Source organism: Lontra canadensis, unplaced genomic scaffold, assembly GCF_010015895.1.
Source record: "Lontra canadensis isolate GAN:19392208 unplaced genomic scaffold, GSC_riverotter_1.0 scaffold29, whole genome shotgun sequence".
NCBI lineage: Eukaryota > Metazoa > Chordata > Mammalia > Carnivora > Mustelidae > Lontra > Lontra canadensis.
Window position 1 is genome coordinate 13,033,442 of NW_022631023.1, and position 26,308 is coordinate 13,059,749.

The following is a 26,308-nucleotide window of genomic DNA, read 5'->3' on the forward strand; positions in this document are numbered from 1 at the left end:
CTAGGTATTGGGTCTGAATTCTAGAGTCATTTTTACGTTAGGTGATTATGAGCATCTCATAAGTGGAGAAGAAAGGCTTTTTTCATTTTATTTCATATATATATACATATATATATACATACATATATATATATGTAGTCTTTTATATATATATAAAAGACTTTATTTATTTGACAGAGAGAGAGAGATCACAAGTAGGCAGAGCAGCAGGCAGAAAGAAAGGGGGAAGCAGGCTCCCAGCTGAGCAGAGAGCCTGATGCGGGGCTCGGTCCCAGGATCCTCGGCTCACGACCTGAGCCTAAGGCAGAGGCTTAACCCACTGAGCCACCCAGGCCCCCCCCCCCCCTTTTTAAGTGCTGCATCGGGGACTTTTCTCTTTGCCTAATGATGTGTTTATTACTTGCTCGAGGACCCAGGATAAATGTCTGGTCATGCATGATACATTCTAGGTATAATCAAATTTGGATTTTTCAGACCATTCCTCTGGGGATCTGTGCTAATTTTAGAGATGTTCTGAAGTTTGTCTTTGTACCTCATTTTTCTTGGAGTTTATCACTGACCCTGGCTTTTCAGGTCGAGAAGGCCACGTCTTTGTGTTTCTTTTGAGAGACCACTCTCTTAACTTTGCAGGAGGACTTCTTCAGCCAGATTTTCCAGTCTAGGAGTGCAGAATTCCAGCTCTGTTTTTTTTTTTTTTTTAAAGATTTTATTTATTTATTTGACAGAGATCACAAGTAGGCAGAGAGGCAGGCAGAGAGAGAGAGAGGGGGGAAGCAGGCTCCCCGCTGATCAGAGAGCCCGATGCGGGGTTCAGTCCCAGGACCCTGAGATCATGACCTGGGCTGAAGGCAGGGGCTTAACCCACTGAGCCACCCAGGCACCCCCCAGCTCTGGTTTTTCCTGATGGAAGACCCTCCCCCCCACCCCCCTCCCTCAATTCTAAAGCTTTTCATTTTTAATAGTTTTGGAGTCATTTAAAACTTTTCATACCTTACCAGTCACGTGCAACAGAGTCATGTTGAACATCTGTTCCTCCTCAGGTGATTTTTTTTGTCCCACAGAACTGGTCATTGTCTTGCGCAGAGGTTGGTAAAGGAGAGGTTACTGAGGTTGGAAGGTGCAGGGGAGTGAGGCTCCAGAGCTTGTCCTGCTGGCTTCATTCCTTCCTGCCACATCTGGTGTGGTTCCATGTCCTTCCTCCTCTTCCCTACCAGCCCTGCTCCCTCTAACTCTTCCTGCTGTTAATTTACTGCGGGCTGTCAAACCGGGTAATCAGGCTTGTTAAGTTGAGAATCAGTAGGCTCTAAGTGAGGACTACAACACAGGGACTCCCATTACCGATGGAATCAAGTTCAAGCTCCTCACCTGGCGTTTACGGTCTTTGGCAGCCTGCTAAGATGGCCCTTGCTGGGTGACACAAGGTACAGCAACCCCCATCCCCATCACACAAACACACACACTCACACACACTGCACCCCCTTCCTGAGTCACGCCAGGTTATAATCACCATAATCCACATGTGCTCATAACAAATAGCGACAAGTGCTTATTGAGTACTTACTATGTGCCAGGGTCTCTTACAGAATATAGTAAAACTTTTAACCCTCCTGAAAGCCAAAATGTTTAGATTATATTGAATAGAGATTGCATTTCCAGACATTTTAAATAACCAACAGTTCTTGTTGTATGTAATTAATGTAGTCTATAGCAACAATTTAATAATGAAGTATAGATTTAAATGTTCAATGTAAGGGACTGTGGAATATGTGAAAGCCTTTAACTCTTCCAGGGATGAGCTGGGTCGTGTTACTGTGTCCTTTCACCAATGAGAGAAGGAGACGCATCAGACTTTCAATTCATTTCTTTATATCAAATGGGTAAAGGTATGCAGATTTCGTAACTTGTCCCGGGTTACCTAGCTAGGGGGTGCCAGAGCTGGCTGATGCCTAGAATGGGTTCCGTGATGCTACTTGACTCATCCTGTTGAACTTCCCTCCCTGTCCTTTCAGTTTTTTTTTTTTTTTTTTAAGATTTTACTTATTTGACAGAGAGAGAGGAGGAAGCAGGTTCCCTGCTGAGCAGAGAGCCTGATGTGGGACCCTGGGATCATGACCTTAGCCGAAGGCAGAGGCTTTAACCCACTGAGCCACCCAAGCACCCCCCTCCCTGTCCTTCAATGCTACTTGGAGGAACCCTTAATTTCTGTCCTCAGAATTGAGTGGGGACTCTTCCTCTTCCTGTCACTTGCCCTTAGCGTACACTCTGTTCTCCCTGAATGGGGTCAAGTCTGTGCCTACAACTGAGACCACTTCTCATGACACCCGTCTGTAAGCCCCTCTCCCTCTGCTGGACGTGAGCTTTTTTGAAGACACGATCAGGAATGTTGTATTAAATGCTAGTGGAATCTATCAGCCTGAGAGATTAGCAGGCCCAGTGTCCCACTTTGCAGATGATAGAATCAGGGCCTGGGAGTTTCCATCACAGGTGTCTGGGGTATATCTCAAACGGGATCCCACAGCCTCAGAGTCTGTGACGACATGGACTTAGAAAGCAGGACGCTTGGCAGTAATTTGGGTTCTGTTCCTTCATTCCTGGCAGTGCTGTGGGTGGCCCACTGGGGCTCTGAGATGGGGGAGATGTGTCTGAGCATCCCGTGTATTTAATGTGTACTTAGAATGTTAACAGTCGTGGGAGTGGCTTGGCACAAAAAGACAAAGCAAGGCCTCGAATTTATATAGACCTGCTGACTCAGGTCCCATGTTCTCGTGAACAGAAGAGCCTATGAGCACCTGTGGCTAAAGGGGTTTTATTTTGTTTCTAAGTTCAAACTAGCCCATTTGATACTTTTTCATTCATTCTCCTGTTTAATGTAATAAGTTGCTTGTTAAATTGTTTCAGTTTCATGATACAGATGAGCCGTTACTCTTTTGTATCTGTGTGTATGACTTAGAATAACTAAGCTGTCATGCTTCAAATTTTGTTTTATTTTGAAATTGCCACAAGCTTGGAGAAAAGTTGACAATACAGTATAACGAATTTTATTTTCTGTAAATCATTTGGGGGATAAATTGCTATTACCCCAGACAGGAGGGTTTTTTTATTCCTCTGGGTAGAAGAGAACACTTTTCTATACAACCGTGCCCCAGGGCTCAGAATCACAGAATGAGTGGATATGTTCCCACCAGGCACTCCTCACACCCCGTTGTAGCTTTGCCATTTGTCCCGAGTGCTGGAAGGGTGGTGCCCTTTTATTTTCTTTAAAAAAGATTTTATTTATTAATTTGAGAGAGAGACAGAACACAAGCAGGGGGAGAGATACAGGGAGAGGAAGAAGCAGAGTCCCTGTGAGACAAGGAGCCTGACATGAGACTCGATCCCAGGACCCTGAGGTCATGACCTGAGCCAAAGGCAGATGTTCAACCCACTGAACCACCCAGGTGTCCAAGGATAATGCCCTTTTAAACAGTGTGTGTGTCTAGTTAGAATCATGTGTTGGGTTGTCATGTGTCTTCAGATTAGACTCCTATCAGGAACTCCACCTCACGCTTGATTCTCATGACCTTGATACTTCTGAAGAGCTCTGGACAGTTTTTCGGTCCAGTGTCCTTCCATTTGGTCTTACTCAGTGTTTCCTCCAGATCAGACTCTTCTTCTGCATCATTGGCAGAGAGAGCTGAGGTGTGGTTGGTGTGTCCTTCTTATGGTATCGTCCCTGGGAACTCCCAGTTTTGACCTGTTCAATTTCTCATGGTCTCCCCTCACCCTGGTCTCTCGGTTCGAAGATGCCGTCTGTCAGCCTGATCTGCTGGGAGGTTACTCGTTGCACCTTTGTCAATAGTAAATGTTTTTGTTTTTTGTTTTTTAAAATTTTTCCACACCCAGCGCTCAAACTCAACCCTGAGATCAAGAGTTGCACGCTCTGCTGACTGAGCCAGCCAGGAGCCCCAGTAAATGTTTTTTATAGAGAGATATTTTGAGATTATGTAGATCCCCTTTTTCTTATAGAACTTTCAGTTGATTTATTTATATCTGTGTGCACTCATGGCTTTTTATTTTAGTCAGTGGGTTGTACTCTGTTCATAGTAGTGTTTATTTTGACACTCTGGTCACTCCTGATTTGACCTGTGATGGTCCCGTCAAGCAGACTCCTCTGTCCGTTGTGTTCCCCCATCCCTCACTCTGCTTGGATTCTGAAGCACCCTGACTGCTCCCCTCTATGGGTACCTTACCTCCCACCCCCACTGATGGGACTCTCACACCCCCATGCCAGACAGTCCCTTGGGTGGATGCTCTCCTCCCTCTAGTTGCTGGGTTTTTTATGCTTATCTTGGGGGTCAGTACACCATAGATATTTTTAGGAAGGTTTAGGGGAGAATTGGTTTTGCTGTTACACTGAAAAAAACAATGAAGCCTGTTTAGAATTTGTAAGCTGGCGGGGGTGGGGGTGGTGACCCTGCCTCTGGGCACTTTCTTAACACAAATTATTCAAAGGTTTAGGAGAAGTTCCATCATGTTAAACCCAAGCTTGAAACTTTTGTCATCAGCGGCACCCGGGTGGCTCAGTCGGTTGGGCATCTGTCTTCCACTCAGGCCAGGATCTCAGGGTTCTGGGATCAAGCCCCATGTCCAGCTCTCTGTTCAGCTGGGAAGTCTGCCTCTCCCACTCCTGCTCGCCCTACTTATGCTCCCCCCCCCCAATCAAATAAATAAAATCTTTAAAAAGTGTCACCTTTTCTGTCAACACCAACAATGGGGTGTTGATGAGATTTCTAAGGTGTTTTGGAAGGGTTACTTCTCAAGGAAAGCCTGGGCTGAGGCTGAGGGACAGGAGGGCACTCTCCTGGCTGGAGGCTGTCGGAGAACTCTGTCAGCTGTTATCCGTGGTCCTGTAAGGAAGGACACAAGTTGGGAGCCCACTTCTCTTTATCGTGTGTGCTCGCCTCTCTTCTCTGCCCTGTCCTCTTCCATGCTGCACTTCCGTGGGCCCTGTGAACCCTTTTGCTCAGCTTGGGAACCAAATACTCATTCATTACCACTTTCTTTTCTATACAGTTTATTATGATTTGCTGCTCCAAAAATAATCAGCTGAAATTCTTGGCTCCAAATTTAATTTTTTAAAAAAATTGTTTGTAGATACATGTTTTTAAAAAGGTGGTATTTTAGAGAAGCAGTGCTCGTAATGAACACTTCTGGTTGCACATGCCTGTTAAGCAAAATATTTAAAATCTCTATCATTTATTTTATAAATATATCTTCTCTCTCTGTCCCCTCCCCCCCATACACATGCACGTATGGACCAGTGTGACAAAAGATACTTATCTGAAACCAGAGTTGGGTAAATTTAGAAATTCAAACGTGTTGATGGTGTAATATCCCAATCTGTTGTCAGAATTTGCTAGAACCGGAAAACTTCTTTTTGTCCTCTTGAATTTTAAGAAACCATACCTACATGTAAAGAGATCTTGACCATGTCCTCCATACAGTATGTATCCCTCTCACCTTTGACATGCGCTAGGTTCTTGGCTCCATTGAACTGGGTCCCCAGATTTGAGGCTGGTAGGATGGATTTCTTAGAAACAGATTCTGTTTCAACATGATGGCTGCGCGCCACCCCCACCGACCCAGAAACACAGAGCATTTGAAAACTCAAGACTAGTATCTAATGGCTTATCCTGATTCCTTTTGCAGTTCAAGCTTCCAAGATTTTCTCTTTTTCCTTTCCTTCCCCTTCCCCCTCCCCCTCTTGTGTTCTTTCCCTTCCATGGTGCTGTCTACCATTTATCCTACCTCTGGTACTAACTTATATAGGGAACCCGTAGGTCAGTCTGGAGTCTGAGGAAATTGAACAAGGGGCGTTTTTGAACATAGCTGTAGCTTTCACAGCCAACTAGAGACCATAACTCTTAAAGAGTCCCACCAAGCCAATGTCTTACATTTCATTGCTTTTGGTGACTGGCAGCATGGAGTAGAGTTTCATGTGTATTCACTCTATCGTTTTCTTTCTGTTTTATCCTACTCATTTTTTTTTTTAAGATTTTATTTATTGATTTGACAGAGAGAGATCACAAGTAGACAGAGAGGCAGGCAGAGAGAGAGAGAGGGAAGCAGGCTCCCTCCTGAGCAGAGAGCCCGATGTGGGACTCGATCCCAGGACCCTGAGATTATGACCTGAGCCGAAGGCAGCGGCTTAACCCACTGAGCCACCCAGGCGCCCTATCCTACTCATTTTTTTTGCCTGAGTGTTTTTTTTTTTTTTAAGTCCTTTCCTGTTGTTGTTGTCGAAACAATTATAAATCATTTGGATGCTAATGATCGTGAAGGCAGTGCTGCTGTATAGTCCAGACCTAAACCCAGAGGTTACTTTGCATTGGCTGTGGATACCTTGCAGGACACTTGCAAGATATTTGACATCTCAGTTTCAGGTTGAGTAACAGTGTTTCTATTCTCAGAGCCTAATATCCCACCTGGATAGCGGGGGTGGGGGGGTAGGGGGGTGAGGGGTGGTGGGTGGCGCTGGTCAATTACATTTGTCTTGTGTACTTTGATTATCTTACCTAGGGTGTAATTCCTAGCTGAGTCCCTTTTTTATTTTTCTCAGTCCCAAGGGTGTCTTCATTTAATGCCCTTTTCTGTATCCCATAGCTAGGGATTACATCATAAGAGGGTCTAGAGAAGAATAAGAAATGGAGCCCAGGGTTTTTACTGTACAGTGTTCAATTCCACTGTATTAATCTAGCCCTCATGAACTGAGCCCTAAAGAAATAGGCCGTTGGTTTCCAGCCTTGGGCTCCCGGTCTGGGTTCTTCCTGGCTGGCCAGAGAGGGTAGTCAGACCTGTGTCATAGGCTTGATGGAATGCCCCGCCTTCTCCCCAGTCCTGAGCACTGGGCGCATAGTATCTCATACATAAGAGCCGTGGCTTATACTTGAGTGTGAGTGCGTGTGTGTGTGTGTGTGTGTGTGTGCACACGTACACACAGTCTCACTCTCTAGAGAACTCTGCTCTAAAACTCACAACTCAGATCAACCCTTGTTACCACTTCCATGAGTACCTGGGAGTTATCTACTCTGAGTCAGACTTTTGGAGCTGGATGTCCTGAGTCCGTTTCTCAATAATAAAACACATTTTATTATTGCCTCCTCCTACTGTGAGATGTCAGGAATTTGTGCTTTAATGCCTTAAAACTGTGACCTTTTAAGTCAAAATACTAAACAAGTAGTATTTTGGCATATCTGTAGTTGAGGGTACTTAACATTTAGTAAATCTGATTTGCTTTGTGCATTCCTGACGTGTTCTGGATAACTGAACGTGCATTGCCACTGGTGATCTTCTTTCCAAGACACTTACATTTTTTTCTCTAGTTATCTTCAATCAACAGTGGTTATATTTAGAAGATGAAGTTTCTGTCTTTAATTTTGGGTAACAATAATCTTTTCAAAAAGCTTGTGATAGCATAAAAGAGCTGAAGATCTGGTGTATTATTTTATAAGCTTGTGGTCTTTTGAATTGTCGTTTCTCCTCCTAACAATTTATCAATGAAGAGGATATTGGATGCCCCTCCTGAGTATTGCATGTGAAAGTGTCATGAGTTTTCGTTGCAGTCCGTCAGGAATGAGATTTCAAACACTTGGGTACCAGTTTCACAGATAATCTTTTCATACTTGCTTATTTTTTTGAAAATGTCTAATTATGGTACAGGAGCCTTGACATTGCAATTACTAATCAATGTCTGGATATAGTGAACGATCCCACATTGACCATCTGCTGATCCACTTCTCTGGGTCAGACAGTAGTCGGTCGTGTGGTTTCCAATGGATTGCTCATTTACTGTTAATATTTCTATTTTACCAACGAGGAGACTGAGGCTTGGTGGCATCAATAGACTCTCCACAACCATTTAGGTCTTCAGAAGCAGAAGCAAAATTCCCACCCGAGTCCGTCTGGCTCTAAAGTCCATTCTTTGAGCACGAATCTCTCGGTCCCGTCACTTACTGGCTAATGCAATGCAGTTGAGCTCGAGAAGGTCTCCTGTCTGGGAACAATTCTCATTTTGGGTGTCTTTCACAATTGCTCAAGACCTGTTCATGATCTGTTTCAGATCTCATTTTGAGATTAATAATGAACCCTTAAGGGCTTTTCCCATTGTGTCAAGTTCAAACAAAAGAAGCTGACAGACTCCCATCATAAATCGAACATACGTAACAAACAAACAGCACAAGTCCCAACAAGAAATGTTTGCTCTCCTGAAGCCTGGGCCCATGTCAGCAGTTAACTGTGTTTCTCGGAAATGTCATGGAATCGAGGAGGGCGGTGGCGTGGATATGCGGCTGGGCTTCCTCCCTGAAACACGGTTGTGTTGTCCTTCCTTCCGAGAAGCATGGAGCTGATTTGTTTTTGCTTGAACCCCAGAGGGAGATGGTGGAGTCTTCTTGATTAAATGGGCATGATGTATTACAAATTATTTTTGAACAGGTCGTTGCTACATCTTCAAGGTGTCCGGATGCCCTGTGTAGAAAACAAAACAAGCCCACAATGAGAAATTTTGGCTCCTGGTTGATGGTTTCTGTTTTAATTAGTGGGAAGAAGCTGTTAATTCCGAATCTGAGTATTGCTGCTGTAGAGAAATCACTTGCAAAACTCGTACTTTCCTCCTGCAATAGTATTTCATGCGAATATCTTTTTCTGACTCATATATCCCAGGCCTTATAAGAAAAGGGCTTGTGGGGCACCTGGGTGGCTCAGTGGGTTAAGCTTCTGCCTTCAGCTCAGGTCATGATCTCAGGATGCTGGGATTGAGCCTGGCGTTGGGCTCTCTGCTCAGCAGGGAGCCTGTTTCCCTTCCTCTCTTCTGCCTGCCTTTCTGCCTACTTGTGATCTCTGTCAAATAAATAAAAATCTTAAAAAAAAATAAAAATTAAATTAAAAAAAAAAAAGAAAAGGGCTTGGGGTGGGGGTACACATACTATTGTCCTTCTTTTGATTTATTTTAAAGCCCGCACTTCAGTATGGGATAACATACACATGTGTGCCTACACCACCACCTCTCACCCCATCACACACCTGAACCTGGCGTGGGTCTGACCCATGCCCCATGAGTAAGAAGCCTGAGCGCCAGGGATGATGGCTGGTTAGTCATTATTACCTCTCCCATGGTCTGTTTTATGGTTGATGGAGAGGTCTGGATAAAGAAACATAGAAAATGGAAAGGGAGCGCTGCCTGACGTGGGTAGTGCTGGTGATGATATCGAGAATTGGCTGCCAATTAAGTAAACACCTCAGTGACTTGGCTCTGTATTTGGCAAGAAGACTGAATCTGTAGTAATAAAAACAAGCCCATTTTTGTTAGATGGTTCTCCACAATTAGAACCCACAAAACACTCAGGGTCTCACAGGCCATTGATAGATACTAGAAAAAAAAAAAAAGTTTTCATGATGAAGAAAGTTTGAGAAGTTGGTTAAAAAAGCGAAGGGCAAGAATTCGGGTTCCCTTCTTTGACCATGGAATGCATTTTTCTTCAGGCACCTGTGAACATTCCCTGTGTTTCTACGGAGTGTGTACACATATTGGAAGACGGGGTAGAGTTGAGAAATGAGCGCCACACATTTCGGAAGATGCAGACCTGACTTTTGATCATGGTCAAGTTTCATGCTCTAGACAGTAGACATGTTACTTACAATTGGAAATGTTTCCTACCAAAATGATCATCACCTTTTTCCCCCTGACTAGTCATAACACTCAGCTTAAAAAAAATCACAGTCCCATTAAACTGCCATCCTGTCCTGTTGTGTACAGTCTCATAATCTATTTTTTTTTTTTTACCTTGCTCTGTGAAGAGCATATATTTTGTTGTAAAGAATATGAAGGACATGAACATTCTCTTAGCACAAAGAATTTTATTTAGTCACACCTTCATTTTTTGTGTACTTTGAGCTCATGGTAGGTACTTAGTTTCTGGGTCTTACATTGCATTTTTTGGTTTTTGTTTCATCCCTTCCCTCCCCATGAACCATTGCCCCCCCCCCCAAAAAGGATCTTTAGGGCTGTTTCAGGAGCCTGAAGCCTTCCCCATCTTCGCATCCCTGTGAGATCTTGAACCAGCAAGGGAGGGTGCTGAGCACACACTGATCTGTAGTCCTAAAAGCTACAAAAAATTGAGATCCATCTCTGAAAGCAATAATCGGAGGGATTTTTTATTTTAGATGAGAGACGTCATGATCTTATTTACCTTTCTGGAAAACTGAGCCGAGCGGGTACAGCACAGATGGCAGTCTGTTCCTGTGAGTGTGGGGACGGAGTGAGAGAAACAGAACAAAGCAGGTGGCTCTGGTTCTGGCCCCCCTGGTGCCAACATTAGTTCAGGCCACACACAGTCCCCGCTTCCCTGAGTTTGTTCAAGTGAGACATTGGTGGAACCAGAAGGCTGATATTATTTTGGTCATCGAGCTCTGTTTAATGAATACGCTTGATAAATCCCCTCTTCCTTCTCAGGGATGCTATTTTGGATGGAAAATCACTACTGGAAAAGCAAATCCCTACATCGATGATGGACACAAGACCTTCCCCCCGCTCCGTTATATCCTCTCCACCCCCAACAGGTTCCTCTTCTGCGTTTTGGAAGTGCTTATTAGGTGCTGAATTTTCTTTTTTAAGTTTTATTTATTTACGTCATCTTCACGCCCACCATGGGGGTTCAGACTTATAACCCTGAGATCAAGAGCCCCATGTTCCTCCTGCTGAGCCTGCCAGGCACCTGCCCAAGGTGCCGAATTTTACTGAGGAGGAATAAGAAGCCATAGAGAAATTAACTGATTTGCCCCAAGTTGTCAAGTTACCCTGGTGCTCACAGAGGACTGTCCGTTACCTACCGTTGAGTGCTCTTTGATTTGGTCCTTGAAAAAAAATCCAGCTTCCTACACTATGGAAAAGCAGAATTAGGACGCCCTAACCAACTCTCTCAGCTTGTTTTCTCTCAAGGTGAATATTTTCAGAAGGGGGCATGCTTAGGGCTTGGGAGGGCTGTAGTGATGCCTGAGCCTTCCGAGGGTTGGTTTGGTTTAAATGTGGCCCTGTCAGTTCTAGCTAGCTCAGAGGACTTGCTTTCCCAGCGTGATGCATTAGTCATGAGCAGGGCGTAGGAGGGTGTTAAACAATCATTCCGACCCTCCTCCCCATCACTGGGTTTTCAAGCTCAACTTCAAGCCCAGCTGCATTAGAATTGAGGACATGCTGGGGACACCCCCCCACCCCCCCCCCTGCTCTGTGCTTGAAGTCTTGGCTCAGGGGTGGGAGAGGGTGGTGATTTCAGATCCAGGGCTAGAGCAGAAATGTCACCATGGGGAAGCTTGTGTACCCAGGACCTCCGTAATTTATGTATTATGCAGTGGGGTGGGGGGCTAGGAGAGGATTAGAAGTGTGGGGGCCGGTGTATTTGTGTTTTCCAGTTTGCAAATAATATTTTGATACTGTTTTCCATATTGAAGAAAAAAGGAAAAGAGAGCCATAATTCTTGATGATGTTGGCTACCAGCAGACATAAGCTCAGAGGGACGCAGTTACCTAGAAATCTGTGACAGGGGCCCCTGACTGGCTGAGTTGTTAGAGCATGTGACTCTTGATCTCAGGAGTGTTCAAACCCCACGTTGGGTATAGAGATTACTAGAACAAAATATTCAAAAAATGTTCTTAGAAATATGTGGCAAAGATGACATCAAGAAAGTGAGGCCACTGTCCTCAGTGACCCCCTCATGCCTTGGAGCTTGGGGCTACCAGGAACACTGTCAAGTAGATCTTCGTTTAGAGCTCAAATCTGGTGGGTCGGTCAAGAACAACTACTGGAAAGGCTGTTGTAAACATTCTTGGCGGAATAATTTGAATTCTTTCTGTTACTTTGGTTGACATTGAAGCCATTACTAGGTAGTGGAGAAAAAGTCTGTCGGACACATGATAGTTAATTTTGTGTGTTCACTTGGCTAGGCTGTGGTGCCCAGTTGTTTGATTAAGCACCAGTGTAGACGTTACTGTGAGGTAAATTTTAGATATGATTAGCATTTAGATCAGTAGGGATTGAGTAAAGTGATTTTCCTCCATAATGTAGATGGGCTTCATCCAATCACTTGAAGGCCCTGTAACAGTAAAGACTGAGGTTTCTGGATGGAAGGAATTTTGTCTCCAGATGCTTTTGGAGTCAAGACAACAGCAGCATCTCTCCCCTGGGTCTCCACCTTGCCAGTCTGGCCCACAGATTGTGAGCTGGCCAACAGCTTCAGTTGCATAGCCAATTTCTTAAAATACCTGTCTCTCCATCCCTCCTTCTCTCCCTCCCTCCCTCCCTCCATCCCTCCATCATCCATCCATCCATTTGCATCCTACTGGTTGGTTCCCTTTCTCTAAAGAACCCTAACATAGGACACGTGTGCCATGGAACATCATGTCAGAAAGTGATAAACTGTAATCCCTTCCTCAAGGAACTGGTGATCCTCCTAGAAGAGACGGATTAAGACAGGTGTTCCAGTAACTGATAACTGGGGATTCAGAGAAAAGTGGTGAAACAAATCTTGGAAGACCAGAGCTTTACACAGTTTTCTAGTAAAACACTCCAACATAAAAAGAGAATTGACTTCCAACCACTCTATGAGCCATTTTATTTTGGGGAAAAGATGGGTATTTTCACCTCACAAAATCATAGATATTGAAAATTTTATTCCATTATCAACCTGCCCCAGCTCCTCTGCCCTCAATAACCTCGTGAGTAAATCTGTGAGTCATGTGACTCTTTAGAATGACTCCCCTTTATCCCAATGGATAGTCTCCCTGCTGGCTGTGCCGGGGGGTGTTGGTATGTCGGGTAGCAGAGCAGGGATGCGAGGGACTGGATTCTGGAAGGACACTACGTGCCTCTTGAATGTGTGTTAGTTTGGGTTTGTAGTGATGAGTGTATTAGGTGGGCAGCGGAGAGGGATATTAGTGATGGGGATTAAAGGCAGGGAGACCTAGTGTGAAGGATAGAAAGCAAAGGAGCAGGATATAGAGAGTACTTTAGGTACTTTGGAGGAAGAAGGGGAAGAAGGAAAAGATGGAAAGAAAGAAATGGGGACTCCTGGGTGGCTTACTTGGTTAAGTGTCTACCTTTGGCTCAGGTCATGATCTCACGGTCCTGGGTTCAAGTCCCACATTGGGCTCCTTGCTTAGAGGGGAGCCTGCTTCTCCCTCTGCCCCTCCCCCCGACTTGTGTGCACGCACATGCACGTGCTCTCTCTCTGACAAATAAATAATATCTTGAAAAAAAAAAAAAAAGAAAGAAATGAATGTTTGTGAAGTCCCAAAGAAATACCAGGGAAGAGTGTTTCCAGATACATTCCCTCACTCCTCAGTACAAACTCTCAAGGCAAATTTCCCACTTTGCGGATGGAGAAAGTGGTATACAGGGATGATAGGTGACCAGTTCAAGGTCACAAGGACATTAGATGGCAGCTGAGGGCTAGATCTGACTGAACCCAAAGTCTGTGTTACATTGATAAATCACACTACCTTCTGGGAGGAATCCTAAGTGTGGAAGGTTTTGACCCTAAATAGTGTGTCAGGTTTGAACTGTCACTGGTTAGTCCCATGGAGGGGTCCAGAAGGGGGTTACAAAGAGGGATGTGTGCTGAAGACCGGGATTCAGGTAGTGAGGAGGGTGGAAGGAAGTGAGTTTATTAAAGAGAGAAAAGAGAAAAGTTCTCCATATGGAGAATTTGGTAGAAGGCCACGGGCAGGACCTATGATTGGGGTCAGGGGCATATCTGTAATGTGCCCGGAGTCCAAGGGAAGGAATTGTGTTTTGATGGCAGGCGGCCGGGGTTGGGGGTGGTGGGGCGTGGATGCTGATGGGAGGCCAAGGCCATTTGAACTCATAAGTGGGAGCTCCTTTAGCTACAAGTGGTTTTCTGGATGGGAAGCTGGCCAGACAGAATGAGGATTTCTTCCAGAAGATGAAACCTTTTCTTCCCACCTAGGAAGACCAAAGTTTCATTCAAAACTATTTCAAAAATGAGTTTTTGCTTTGTGTGTTGTTGTTGATGGCCTTTTTTTTTTTTTTTCCCCTTCTAGACTATGTAACTGATACTTATTGGCTACTTATCCTGGCTCTGTCTGAGATCCCCCACACCAAAAAATGCAGCCATGCTTGGGAACCTGTTTTTGCTTATTGCCTCTTGGCCAGTCATTGTGTTGTCTTGTTGGGGGTGGAGATCAGCAGGTTGCAAAAAGGAGTCCCTCCTTCCTGTATCATTTTCCTTTTCCTACACATGGCATCGTTTTACCAAGCACTGGTGAAGGGATATTGCCTAACATCATTGCAGGAAACACCATGTAATGGCCCCCAGGGACAGCTAGTCCTGTCAGCCCATAACTTCAGAGCAGCCTCAAGTTCTCACCTGAAGTTCTTCTGGAAGATTCTGGGAGATTTTGACACTACTGTGTTGTTGCTCCACAAGAAGGCTAAGCTGTGGGGGGAAATTTAGATTGTACAGTTGGGGAAACTGAGGAATTTGTCAACTAGGCTTATAAAACAAACCTTACCAACAGATTTGGGATTAGTTTTTGTTGCTAATTTAAAAAAATTTTTTTTTCATCATCATTATTATTTTTTATCATAATGACGTTTCTTCTGCTTCTGGAGAGTTCCGTCGCAGCTTGCAGACCCCACCTGTCCACCATGCCCCTGGAGGAAACCGTAAGCTTGGACCAAGTTGGAACAAGACGGGAGGGGGCGGGGAAAGGAATAGGTCCCCAGGTGGTTTTGTTCAAGCCAGGATGAGGTGGCCTGGCCAGGAGGCATTCCTGTGAGCTTCCCACATGCCGTCTTTTCTCAGTTTCCAGGTCAGTGTTCTCTGGGCTAGAGCAGTAGTCTCCAATGTCGTGTGGATGCACAAGATGCTTTCCTTAGGGTGTGAGAAGGAAACTTCAGAATCTATCTTTCTCTCTGTCTTGGACACTTAAATTTTTGCGTGTTTCTATTGGGTTCACATGTAGGATGCACATTATTCACACACACACAAAGGTAAAATGTGCATTGTTTGTTTGAACAGTAGCTCATGCCTGTGGCCGACGCATTAGTTAAACGAGCGAGGACACGCGCCCATGCTGTTTGAGGTAGGCATGCTCAGAACTATTTTGCTGAATGAGGTTGCCCATAAAACCATTGGCGCACTAGTACTCTGGACAGGAGTGTGCTCGCTAGTCCTTAGAAGGCAGGCCGGTGTCTGTTCTGCTTGCTTTGTGTGTGGTCTCATAGATACGACTTGGCAATGAATGTCAAGCTTTTTAAGCTAGTTGCTGTCATACGAGAAACAGATTTGCTTTGCGATTTTATGTATCGGTTTTTCTGCACGGGGACTTTGATGTATCGCTGTTTCAGGGCTGTTCCCATGGTTTCCCAGGAACCGTCTTTATGTGAAAGGGGCTGATTATCCTCTTTTGACTACAGGGAATAGTCATAAAAAAGTCATTTGATTTTTTTTTTTTCCCTTCTACTTAAAAAAAAAAAAAAATCAAGATTGCAACCATTTCATGTGCTTTTCATTTCCCTCCCAATTTTTAATTCAGTTAGGATGAATGTTGGTCGTTATTCAGCCGAAAAGATCTCACACCAGTGTTTGAAGTAAGAATTGGTTGTTCCATCTTGCCTTTCTTTCTCTTTCTTTCTTTCTTTCTTTCAAGATTTTACTTATTTATTTGACAGAGAGAGAGAGAGAGAGCGAGCACAAGTAGGCAGAGCGGCAGGCAGAGGGAGAAGGAGAAGCAGGCTACCCACTGAGCAGGGAGCATGACATGGGGCTCAATCCCTGGACCCTGGGATCATGACCTGAGCTGAAGGCAGCCGCTTAACCCACTGAGCCACCCAGGTGCCCCCCATCTTGCACTTCTGGGGCCAAGCTCACTGGCACTTTTTGCCCTCATTGCATCATGTGTTTACTGGAAAGAGACTCTCATGATGGTTCCAATGATGATGCAGGTTTTAACTTAAGCAGGTTAACATGGAGTTCCTTTCAAGTGTAAGGTGGGCAGAAGCTAATAGAACCATCCTCTTCATTTAAAGAAATGGATGGTCAGGAAGGTTGAATTGACTCGAGTTGCTTGTGGCCCTAAAGTGAGTGCATGTCTTTTCTGCCATGGCTCTGAGCCCACTGTCACACGTCAGACCCCAGGGTTCTCCATTGTAACCAGACGGTAGCCGGAGGCCTGCAGTCCGCTTGCCATCTCACTCTTGTGTGGAAGGGGTGGCAGTTGTGCTCAAATGTTCCATTTGCGCTAGTGTCTGATACATTGCTGTGTGCGTCCCACGCTCATCTCACTGTGATCTGCGCGGCTTGGGGGCCTCAGCCTTGCAGTTGGCGATCTTATTTAAGTGGTAAACCCAATCTCAGGGCGAGTCAGGAGCGTGGTGGGTTTCCTGGGGACCTGGAGAGTTCTGGGGGCTGAACTCCAATCTGATTTACATTTTAACTTCATGGCACAGAGCCTGAGGCAACATTTTATTTTTGTGTTACTGATGCTGTTTCATCCATTTATTATTATAGCCATTGGCTGAGTCAATAGAAGGCGTACTTGAGATAATGGTTTAAACTTTTGGCCTCTCACGGGTCATCAGAGGTTTTGTGTGTGTGTGTGTGTGTGTGTGTGTGTGTGTGTGGTATGTTTAAAGTTCTTCGATTATACAGTGGAATTGGCCAATATTTGTGTCTCCATAAATCCTTCCTGATCTAGGCTTTTTGGCAGGGTCTCTACCTTCTCCCTCCCTCTTTCCCTCCTTCCCACCTACTTCCTTCCACCTTCCCCCTTCCTTCCTTCCTTCCGGTGCCGTGCTCATGTGTTCCAGCCCTGTTGCTCTGTGTCTGCATGGAAGGGACGCCATATTTCTAGTATGATCACTGTGCATTGCCACCTCTCAAGGGCAAAACTTCGGAATCGGGTGCTCTGTTTGACCTCATGGTGGAAGGTGTTACTGTCAACCTTCTTTGTCAGTTACCAAACTAGAAACTTCAGAAGCATCTCTCCCTTCTTTTTTTCCTGCCCTCCCCATTTTTGACGGATAAGTGTGTGGCCACTGAGTCCCGGTGACTTCCGCCTGCCATCCTCCTCACCTCGAGGCTCTCGCTGTCCCAGTTTAAGCCACCTTATCTCCAGCCAGCCACTGGCTGATTGACCCTTTGCAACAAGCCTCCGCCTTCTCTTCCGTGCTAGCCAGGGTGGGCCGGGGACAAGTATTGGATTGCTTACCTCTGCTGATAAGATCCCATCACAGACTCCAGTACACAGAAGGTCTGATTCCTTTGTGCAGTGTCCCTCGCCAAAGCCCATCTGTTAAGCCTTATCACTTCCAGCTCCCTTCTGTGCATCTGCCTCTGTGCAACACTGGACTGATGCTTTTAGCGAACAGCCCTTTGCTCTTTTCCTGGAAAGTTCTGCCCCCCACCCCCCGCCCTTTTTTTTTCACACTTCCTTCTGTCCCTGTTTATTTCCTCCCATCCTCACAAGCTAAGCCAAATCCTATGAGCCCATCAGGACCAGGCTCCAATGACCGCTTCTTCTGGCCGAATTAGCCTGTTTCTTCTTAAAATTCACTATTAACAAGGCCCGGTAAGCCTTGACAGCTCCATGTTTGAACGCAAAGGTGACCATTGTTTACTCAGATTTGGGGCATCATAAGGAAAATGGTCTCTTTCCGTTTCCTGGGCATACGGTAGGTGCTCAATAAATGTTGGTTGAGTTAGAAAATTGTGTAGGCTCTTCTGTAGACTGTTCACAAGGAGTTTTTAGATAGCCGTCAGCGTAACTATTTAAGATCTACTTTTATGTGCTCTGTTTCATAAGATGCTGTCTGTTGTGAGGCACACCACTGTTTTGTGTACCTCTAAGAAAGAAAATGGCGCCTGTGAAACCACACCGCACCATAGCGACCGTAAGGCACACTGAATTGCAGAGATGTTCAAAGTGACAAATGTGTTTTTCTTAGAATTTTAGAATTTCTTAGAATCCGTGAAATAAGGAACTGTGTTTTATCTGCCGGAGCTTGTGTAGTCTTAGTTTTATAACTGCCAAAGAGTTGGAGGTGATGTGCAGATAAAAAATTGAGGTCATTTTAAATGTGGGTTTTTTTTTTGTTTTTTTTTGTTTTTTTTACTTTAAAACGAGAGAGTAGAAGAGCCTTTCACGCTGAGTAGCCTGGGACTACCTTGAGATGTCCTGTCAGTCTTGTCTCATGAATGAGCCCTCGTTTCTTCCTTTTTATCTTTATTTACTTATTTTTTAAAAAAGATTTTATTTATTCAATTGCGAGATCAAGTAGGGAGGGGTAGGGGGAGAGGGAAGGAGGGAAAGAAGCAGGCTCCTGCTGAATGTGGAGCCTTCGTGGGGCTCGATCCCTGGACCCTGAGATCATGACCTGAGCTGAAACCAAGAGTCAGACTCAGCCGACTGAGCCACCTAGGGGTGGCTAGAGGCCCCTGGTTTCTTCCTTTTTAGAAGATGGGGACTTACAGTTAAAGAATCAACCCCATTTTGAAAATCCTTAGGAGGAATGCCTTTAAAAATTTGTCACAAATCATCTTCTTTGACATTAAAGTGGAAGATGCTTCGCTGCGCTGAAATGTTTTCCTTAGCCTTCGGTTAAAATTCCCTGTTATGGGGCGCCTGGGTGGCTCAGTGGGTTAAAGCCTCTGCCTTCGGCTCAGGTCATGATCCCAGGGTTCTGGAATCGAGCCCCGCATCGGGCTGTATGCTCAGCAGGGAGCCTGCTTCCTCCTCCCTCTCTGCCTGCCTGTCTGTCTACTTGTGATCTCTGTCTGTCAAATAAATAAATAAAATATTTAAAAAAAAAATTCCCTGTTACCACCTAAACACGTATCAGGATCAGTATTCCTGATATCCCCTTCCCAGCGGCATTGCACAGGACCCGTTAAGTGTCCCTTTTTCCGTAAGGCAGCTGTGTTTCCTGCCGTCATACTCGCTCATTGAGTTTTGGTCACCAAATTACATTGTTAATCTAATACGTACACATATACATTCTTAATATTTTTAGTTTCTCTTCCTTCCTCTCTGTCTTTAGTATCTGGTTTACTGAAACCTCTTTAGCCATTTCCTCTGGGAGGATTTTGCCATCTCAGGCATGCCTTCTGCCAACACAGATGCCACCAGCAGCAGGAATGGCTACCAGCTGGGGGCATGATTCTTTCTGATGATCCCTTTAGCCTCGAGCGTGAGGGACCAACAGTGTGGATTTGGGGTTTCCCGGCCTGGTAACCTCTCCACAGGGGCTTTTGTGGTATTTTCTCTCCCCTCTGTGTCGAAGGCAGTCCCGGGCCCTGTTGCTGGCAGGCGTAGTTGCCGCACGGCTGCTGGGGTGCATGGCCTCACCCCAGGGAGCTCTTCCCTGACTCACAGAGTGGCCCTCCCATGTAGTGTGGGGGAGGCGGCTCAGGTCACAGAACTGCTGTGCCTCTATGGTGGCAAATGGGACCAAATCGCCAGGGTGACCACATCTTGCTCTGCTTCCTGATGAAGAAGGAGGACCCCTTGACAGCTTGATACATTTCGGGCCGAAAGACTTCCCTCCAGGCTGCTCAGTGAGAGAACAGGTGAAGGGAGAGGCCAGGTTTTAGGGGTTGGAGATCAGGGGAATGGCAGGTTGCCCTTTCACAATGCTGGGTCACCTGGGAGGGCCTGGAGAAGGTGGTAAAGTCAGCCAGCAGCGGTTGAGTCTGAAAAGTCCCTACTCTTGGAATGCCCTTCTGGTCAACTGTGTCCTTCAGAGTGGAGGACTGCTCTCCAGTCAGTCTCCTGGTTATAAACAGCAGGCATGGAAAGCCAGAAAGAACTAGAACCAAAGTCCCCCTCTGGAGCTTTAGTCTTTGACAGTGAAAGAGGAGTTGCCCTAACCCACATCCATTGTCCCGGTGTTTTGGGATCTGGGGCTTCTTCCTGTCCCTGGGGAAGCTTCTATACAACTGGTGTGGGAGCGGGAGGCAGTTCTGCCCAGGGAGAGGGACCTGGGTGTCAGGACTTTGGAAAAGATGTTGTTGGAAATCTAACTAAGGCGATTGATGTGTTTTGGAGATAATTCTGGTGTGCAGTTTAAGGATTGTACACTCTGGTGGGTCTCACAGGGGGTGTGGAAGCACTTTGAACAGAGTACTGTCCTCTCCCACTGTCCTCTCACGGGTACCTAGTTCCCTCACTGGAACACCCTGGTAAGTTAAGGCCCAGCATGGCGGAATGCTGAAGGACAGATTTCAGCATTAGACGTTAACTGTGGTCTGCTCCTCTTCCATGATCCTTGAGGATCAGATGTTTCATTCTCCCTTGTAGTGACATGGGTGTGCTTTTTGACATGACTCAAACTTGAAGTTGAGAATTTGGGATCTGGGAGCCTGGAGCTGAGTGGGCTCTCATAGCACATGGTCACTCCTCTTGGAATGTTGGGTGGAATTCTCAAGTGTTTGGTAGCTTTGCCATTTCTTAGTGGGAATGATACTACTTAGATTTTTGAGAAATTACGTGGCTCTCGTGGTCAGTCCTGGAGAAGCTGTTAAATCCACTTTGGTCAGTTGGGCCTTGTTTGGGCCCTTGTTGGGCCAGGCCGTGGGGGCGTTTGGGAGATTGGATGGCCAGCTGTGGAACACAGCCCTCTGGGACTGGCAGTCTCCAGACTTTCTTGGACGAAGCTGGGAGGGAGCTCCGTAGTGAGTGATGCAATGTTGGAGTTGGATGCATTGGCTGTTTCCAGTGTCCAACCGTAGCTGCAAGACAATAAACACCAAGAACCAAGGGAAACTTAGAAGAGTGTTTTGGCCTCAAGCCACTGACACCCTGCCAGACAGATAGTAAGCATTCCATAAATGGTAGATCGCGCTGAGTTGGGGTAGAACGTGTTACTTCACTTTGAAACACACTGACTTTACTCCTATGAAATATGGTAATGTCTGTCCCTGCTGAACTTGTTGGTTAAGTATTGCCAAAGATTCACTGTTCTAAAATTAAAGTTATTATTTTAGTAGAGCTTTCTTGACTTATAGCTGGCTTGAAAATACTGGTTCTATGAACATGTTTCCTCAGTTACCTTGGGATACACTTGGTTGTACTAGGAAACAGCATTGCTCAAAACTAGTGTGGTGTTGGGATATGGGAACTTTCAGGGATTTTGTCCAACTGATAAGGGTGTCTGTTTTTACCTGTCGCAAAAACACCATTGGGCCAAAGCCATGTCATCCACGCTCTAGGGAGTAGGAATTTGGAGCCCCCGTCATCACCCGTCCATCTGTGCTAAAAATCCTGCTCCTGTCTTGAGTCCTCACATGGTTCTCCTGGGAGGGAAGGTGTGGCACATCTTCTCTGGGGTAGAGTCTCAGTTTTCACACAGAGTGGACAAGCTCTCTCCTGGTGGATCCCTCACCTCATGCCAAATGAGGGTGGCCATTCTGTAGCATGACCAAGCCCTACTTGGGCATGAGCCAGAGAGCCCTACCTTAAGTTTCCAACCCCTCAGGACTCTGGACAGCAAATAGGGATTAAGGACAATTTCCTGGAGGGTTATGTAGCCTCTCTACTCTAAAGCAGTTTTCTACTTCTTCAGAACTTCTGTTACTGAGTTGTGGTTTTCTTTTTTAATCATTTCTCAAGAACACACATCACTGTGAAGTGTGTCACTGAGCCCATGTAGAAGGAGATGGTCCAGAGCAGTGCTTATCATCACAGTGACCTCGGAGAACCACTGTGGAAATTTCTGTCTGGTCTTGGTACTAAGAACATTCATCTTTCTTCTGACCATTTGATTAGGAATTGTGAATTTTACAACTGCCATGTTTTCTCAGTTTGAGTTGGCTGTTATAAAGCTTACTATAAATAGAACTGGCTGGGTAGCTTGATAGGGTATGATGGTTACCCTTATTCCCTCTATCCTTTGGGTTTCTTTTGGGTTTTGGGGGGTTAGTAATTTCTTCTATTTTAGATTATGTATCTTTTTTTTTTTAAGATTTTATTTATTTTAGAGTGAAAGAGTGTGCACGCATGAGCAGGGGGAGGGGCAGAGGGAGAGGGAGGGAGCATGGAACCTGATGTGGGGCTTAATCTCATGACCCTGAGATTATGACCTGAGCCAAAACCGAGAGTCGGACACTCAAGTGGCTGAGCTACCCAGGCGTCCCTAGATTGTATATATTTGAACGTCCCTCACTACTAAGTCCTTTGTTGAATAAATAGTTTAAAAATATGTAAAAGAGATGACCAGTGAATTTTCTTTAATTTTTGAATCATGTAAAATTTTTCAGTGCCCTAGACCAATCCATCCATCCATCCATCCATCTACAGATTTTTAGACTTAAGTATGAATAGTGAAAACTAAATTTTTTTTGGTGCTAATTACTTTTAAAATAAACATTCATGATTCTGACTTGTTCAGGATTTTGGTCCAAGACCTCTACAGCCCCCTTCCCTCTGCTACTCATTTTTAAGGTTCATGGTAAGGGGAAACTTCCTGATTCTCATTATTTTACTAACTGTGGAACAGTTTTGGGCAGTGAAGTCATAATGAGCAGAGTTAAGAGTTAACATACTTAGGTAGCATTTTATAGTTTGTGTAATGGTTCGTGTTGATTCTCTGTCTTTTAACAGTCTTTTTAGGTAGGTAAGTAAGGCTGATAATCTTACATCCTCATTTTTCCTATTGATTATACTTGCCCAGGGTCACATAAGTACGAGAGCTTGGTGCACGAGCCTGGGTATTTTGAGGGCATGTACAGTGTCCCTTTTTCTATATACTTTGGTCTCTGGAACTTGCAAGGACTTAAAAATGACAGGATGTTCCTTAGGAGTGTTTTTTGAAGGTGAAAAAGGAAGTTCTGGTCTGGGAGACTTTTTAGGAAAAACTATGGGTCCACGTCGTGGACACAATATTTCTGACATCTGTCATATTGTCAGCTCACCTCAGACTGGAAGGTTGGGGCCGTGGAACCCCTCAGCCTTGTCCGTTTTTGCAAGTATATGGAGCCAGAGATGAGTTTTGGTAATTCCTTCCCCCACTTCCAGCACTCACACTTCCCTGTGAAAACTGCTTGACACCTGACCCAGAGATGGGCTGTAGGAGTTGACGGTGAATCAGAATGAGACTGAAAAACGTGGTACAGTCAGCGTTCATGCCCCATGAGTGTAACATAAGCCGGCCGCTGGTGTTGCCGGATTGCATCACGTGGCGTGTGCGCGCCGTGACGAGTTGGGTAGATCCCATCTTCTAGCTGCGTCAGTCAACTCCCTTGTTGCCCCGCAACAAATTTAAGGTGATTTGTGTCATCCCACTTATAACACGGACCCACTTTCATTGAGTTAGGCACGCTGTTTGCAGGAAGTCCCAGTAACAGTGGACTCTTACGGTGTACGTCTTACAGTTTACAAATGCCAAGTAATGGTGGAATCGTAGCTAACGTTTATTGCAAACTGACGGCGTGGTAGGCGCGAAGCTAGTCATGTAACACAGATGATCTTCAGTGTTCTTGATAACCCAGTGGTTTAGGAGCTATTCTGTTGCAGAGGGGTGATATGGACAGTTTGCCCCCAGATCACCAAAGTGAGTGGTGATTTGACCTCATGCAAGTTTGCCCCCAGATCACCAAAGTGAGTGGTGATTTGACCTCATGCAAGTATTAAGACTGAGGCTCAAACCCCCACCCATGAACTTGGTGCATAGCTGCCTTCCATTGAACCTGAATTCTTTGCAGTTCTTGAAAAAAACTCAGAGTCTGCTAATTGTTCTCAGGGGCCATGATGGAGTCAACCACTCCGGGCAAAACGAGTACTGCTTGGCACGTTGCAACCGCAGCCTGTCTGCAGATTGCAAAAATCCATGAGACTCTTCATTCATCCACGTCACAGGTCAATTCCACTGCTGGGGTCACAGGGAACAATTTTTCCCCCCACCTATATCAGACAAAAATTCTACCAACTCAATTTTGTTTTCCTGCAGTGTTTTATAAAAATTAAAAAAAAAATGCCTTGTAACGCTCATCTTCTTCCCCATATCGTTCTTCTGCTCAGGAATTAGAAGGCTGTAGATGGAGAAAAATTATAGTTCTGGAAGGTAGAATACATCCTTCTTTTAAAGCATAAGAAAATGCATTATCAGCTTCTGGGGAGCAGGTGGAAGGGCAGCTGCCCGCGGGCCCCCATTTGCCAGCAAGAATCCAGCCTTGCAAATTATTGGCAGCTGGCACCGTAATGAGTCCATTTCAATATAAATGGGCTGTTGCTTATTAATTTCTGCCAGTTCCTAGGCAATTCAGGAACTGCTTTGAAAATTTGAAAATTCGCAGAGAACAGCTTCAGGAGGATGCCTAGGAAAAGAGAGAGAACAAGCTAGCAATGGGGGAATTATGGAAAGGGCACGTATTGCAGGGTAATAACGGGGTATGGCTGAGGACGCGGGCTCCCTTCCTTGCAAAGCGTGAGTCACCCGCTTCAGGTTAAATAGTACGTTTTCTGAGATAAGGAAGAATCGCAACTTCTCTGTTCTATTCTCTGTGGATGTGTGCATTTAATTATTGACTGCTTCTGTGGGGCTGCCTTCCACAAAGTAGGCAGTTTTCTCTGGGTTCCTGTTCAAAGCGTTGGGCACCCCGGGCTCACACCTTGCTGGAACCAGCAGCAGTGGGTGGCGGCAGTGGGCAGCCCCACAGAGGGATGTCCGGCAGGAGGGCGATAGGTGCAGTACCCCCTCCCTACGGGACCCCCAGACTGTTTTTCTTCCTTAGTATTTGTAGTTTCATCTCAGAAGGTAGGCTTTTTTTTCCCCCCTTAAAAAGATACCCTTTTTTAATATCATTTTTTTAATCATTTTTTTTTTTTTTAAACACTGCTTGTTCCTGGAGCCATCCTTGTCCATGTATCTTCTGTGCTAAAAAGCAGTTTAGGTATTTCACTAAGTTCTTTTCTGTACATATTCTTCACGACTTGCCTCTGAATTTGATGTCTGGCCAGCTGAGAATGTATATGCCATGAACTCTGTGTGTTTTGCGTTTTTTTGTTTTGTTTCACCGTCTTTTGATGTTTTCTTCAACTTTTGTCATAAATGTAGCTGTTTTGATAATAACCAAGACTCCCTTGTTTCCTTTTATTGATTATCTCTGTTCGTTGAGACCTTTTGAAGATGAAGGGGGAGCCATGGGAATCATTCCACAGTAACCTGTTTCTGTTAGCTGCTGCTTTTCTCCATAGAAATAGGGGGAAATGATAATTTGGTCTGTAGGACTGGTTCTTACCGTAAATAGGGATATGCTTGTATTTATTTAGGGATCTGATTATGCCTGCACTCTCTACCTGTAGCTGAAGATTGTGCTGTTAGATTTGGGGCTTGGTATCACACACAGAATGGATGTCAGAGAATTAAGGAGAATGGGCTCCTTGGAAAAGGCCCGTGTTCTGTGTTCTGGCTGACCACTTCCTTTCTCTTTTCCATCCTTTGCAGGTTTTCGGCACATCCTCAGACACTCACAGGAGACGATGATGGCCTCCCTGAGGGGCAGGTGCTGACACTTTCCCCAGTCCCTGCCGCTGTTCATCCTGACGCCATTTCCCATCTCAGTATCTAAATGCCACAGTGCTCTTGGGGCAAGTTGGGCTGGGAACCACTGTTGCCTTGTAAGGTAGGTTTGTATGAGTCGTTTTGAGCCCATATACATCCGCATGAATCAATGGAAACGCTTCCAAAGTGGTGGGACTGATACGTTTTAGTGTAATTGGAATTGCCGGGTTGCATGTAGCTCGTGGGAAAAAGAATTTGGAACCACTTCTTTGGATTAGGGTTACACCCAGCTAAGAATTCAAAAGCATTAGCATTCAAACTTAAAAAAAAGAAAAGAAAAGAAAAGAAGAAGCCAGTACCTATGAGATCTTTTCTCTCCCCTGTGAATTGCCTCAGGGTCTTTTAAATTTATCCCTGAGCTTTGCCATCTTTTTATTGGATTATTTTGAAAAAGACTAACCTAGCTGCAAATCTGAACTTCAAAACAATGATATATTTTGTTTCTGGTTTGGGTGATCTCTAAAAAGCAAAATAAATACAGTCAAAATAATAATCTTTCTAAATCAAAGATCATCTCTTATTTGTTGCAAAACTTTCCTGTTTAGTCTCTTGTGTTAGGGGTGTTTGCGTGTGACTTGGCAAAACACTTCTCATGGGTTTGTAAAGATTTAGCAAAAACTTTCAGAACTTTGTCTCAGTTTAATCTTAGCTCCCCCCCCACCCCCTACCCCACCCCTGTCTTCAAGCTCAGCCTCCAGTAGA

The 26,308-nt window shown here is 45.1% G+C and overlaps 1 protein-coding gene across 2 annotated transcripts in view; it reads left to right on the forward strand.

Annotated features, from left to right (window-relative positions):
* Positions 1–26,308, forward strand: part of TIAM1 (TIAM Rac1 associated GEF 1) — a 198,250-nt gene that overhangs the window by 31,385 nt on the left and 140,557 nt on the right. For both annotated transcript variants that reach the window (XM_032865446.1, XM_032865445.1), the window contains exon 2: positions 25,490–25,667. The gene's annotated coding sequence lies outside the window, so the exon portion shown is untranslated. The remainder of the gene's footprint in view (positions 1–25,489; positions 25,668–26,308) is intronic.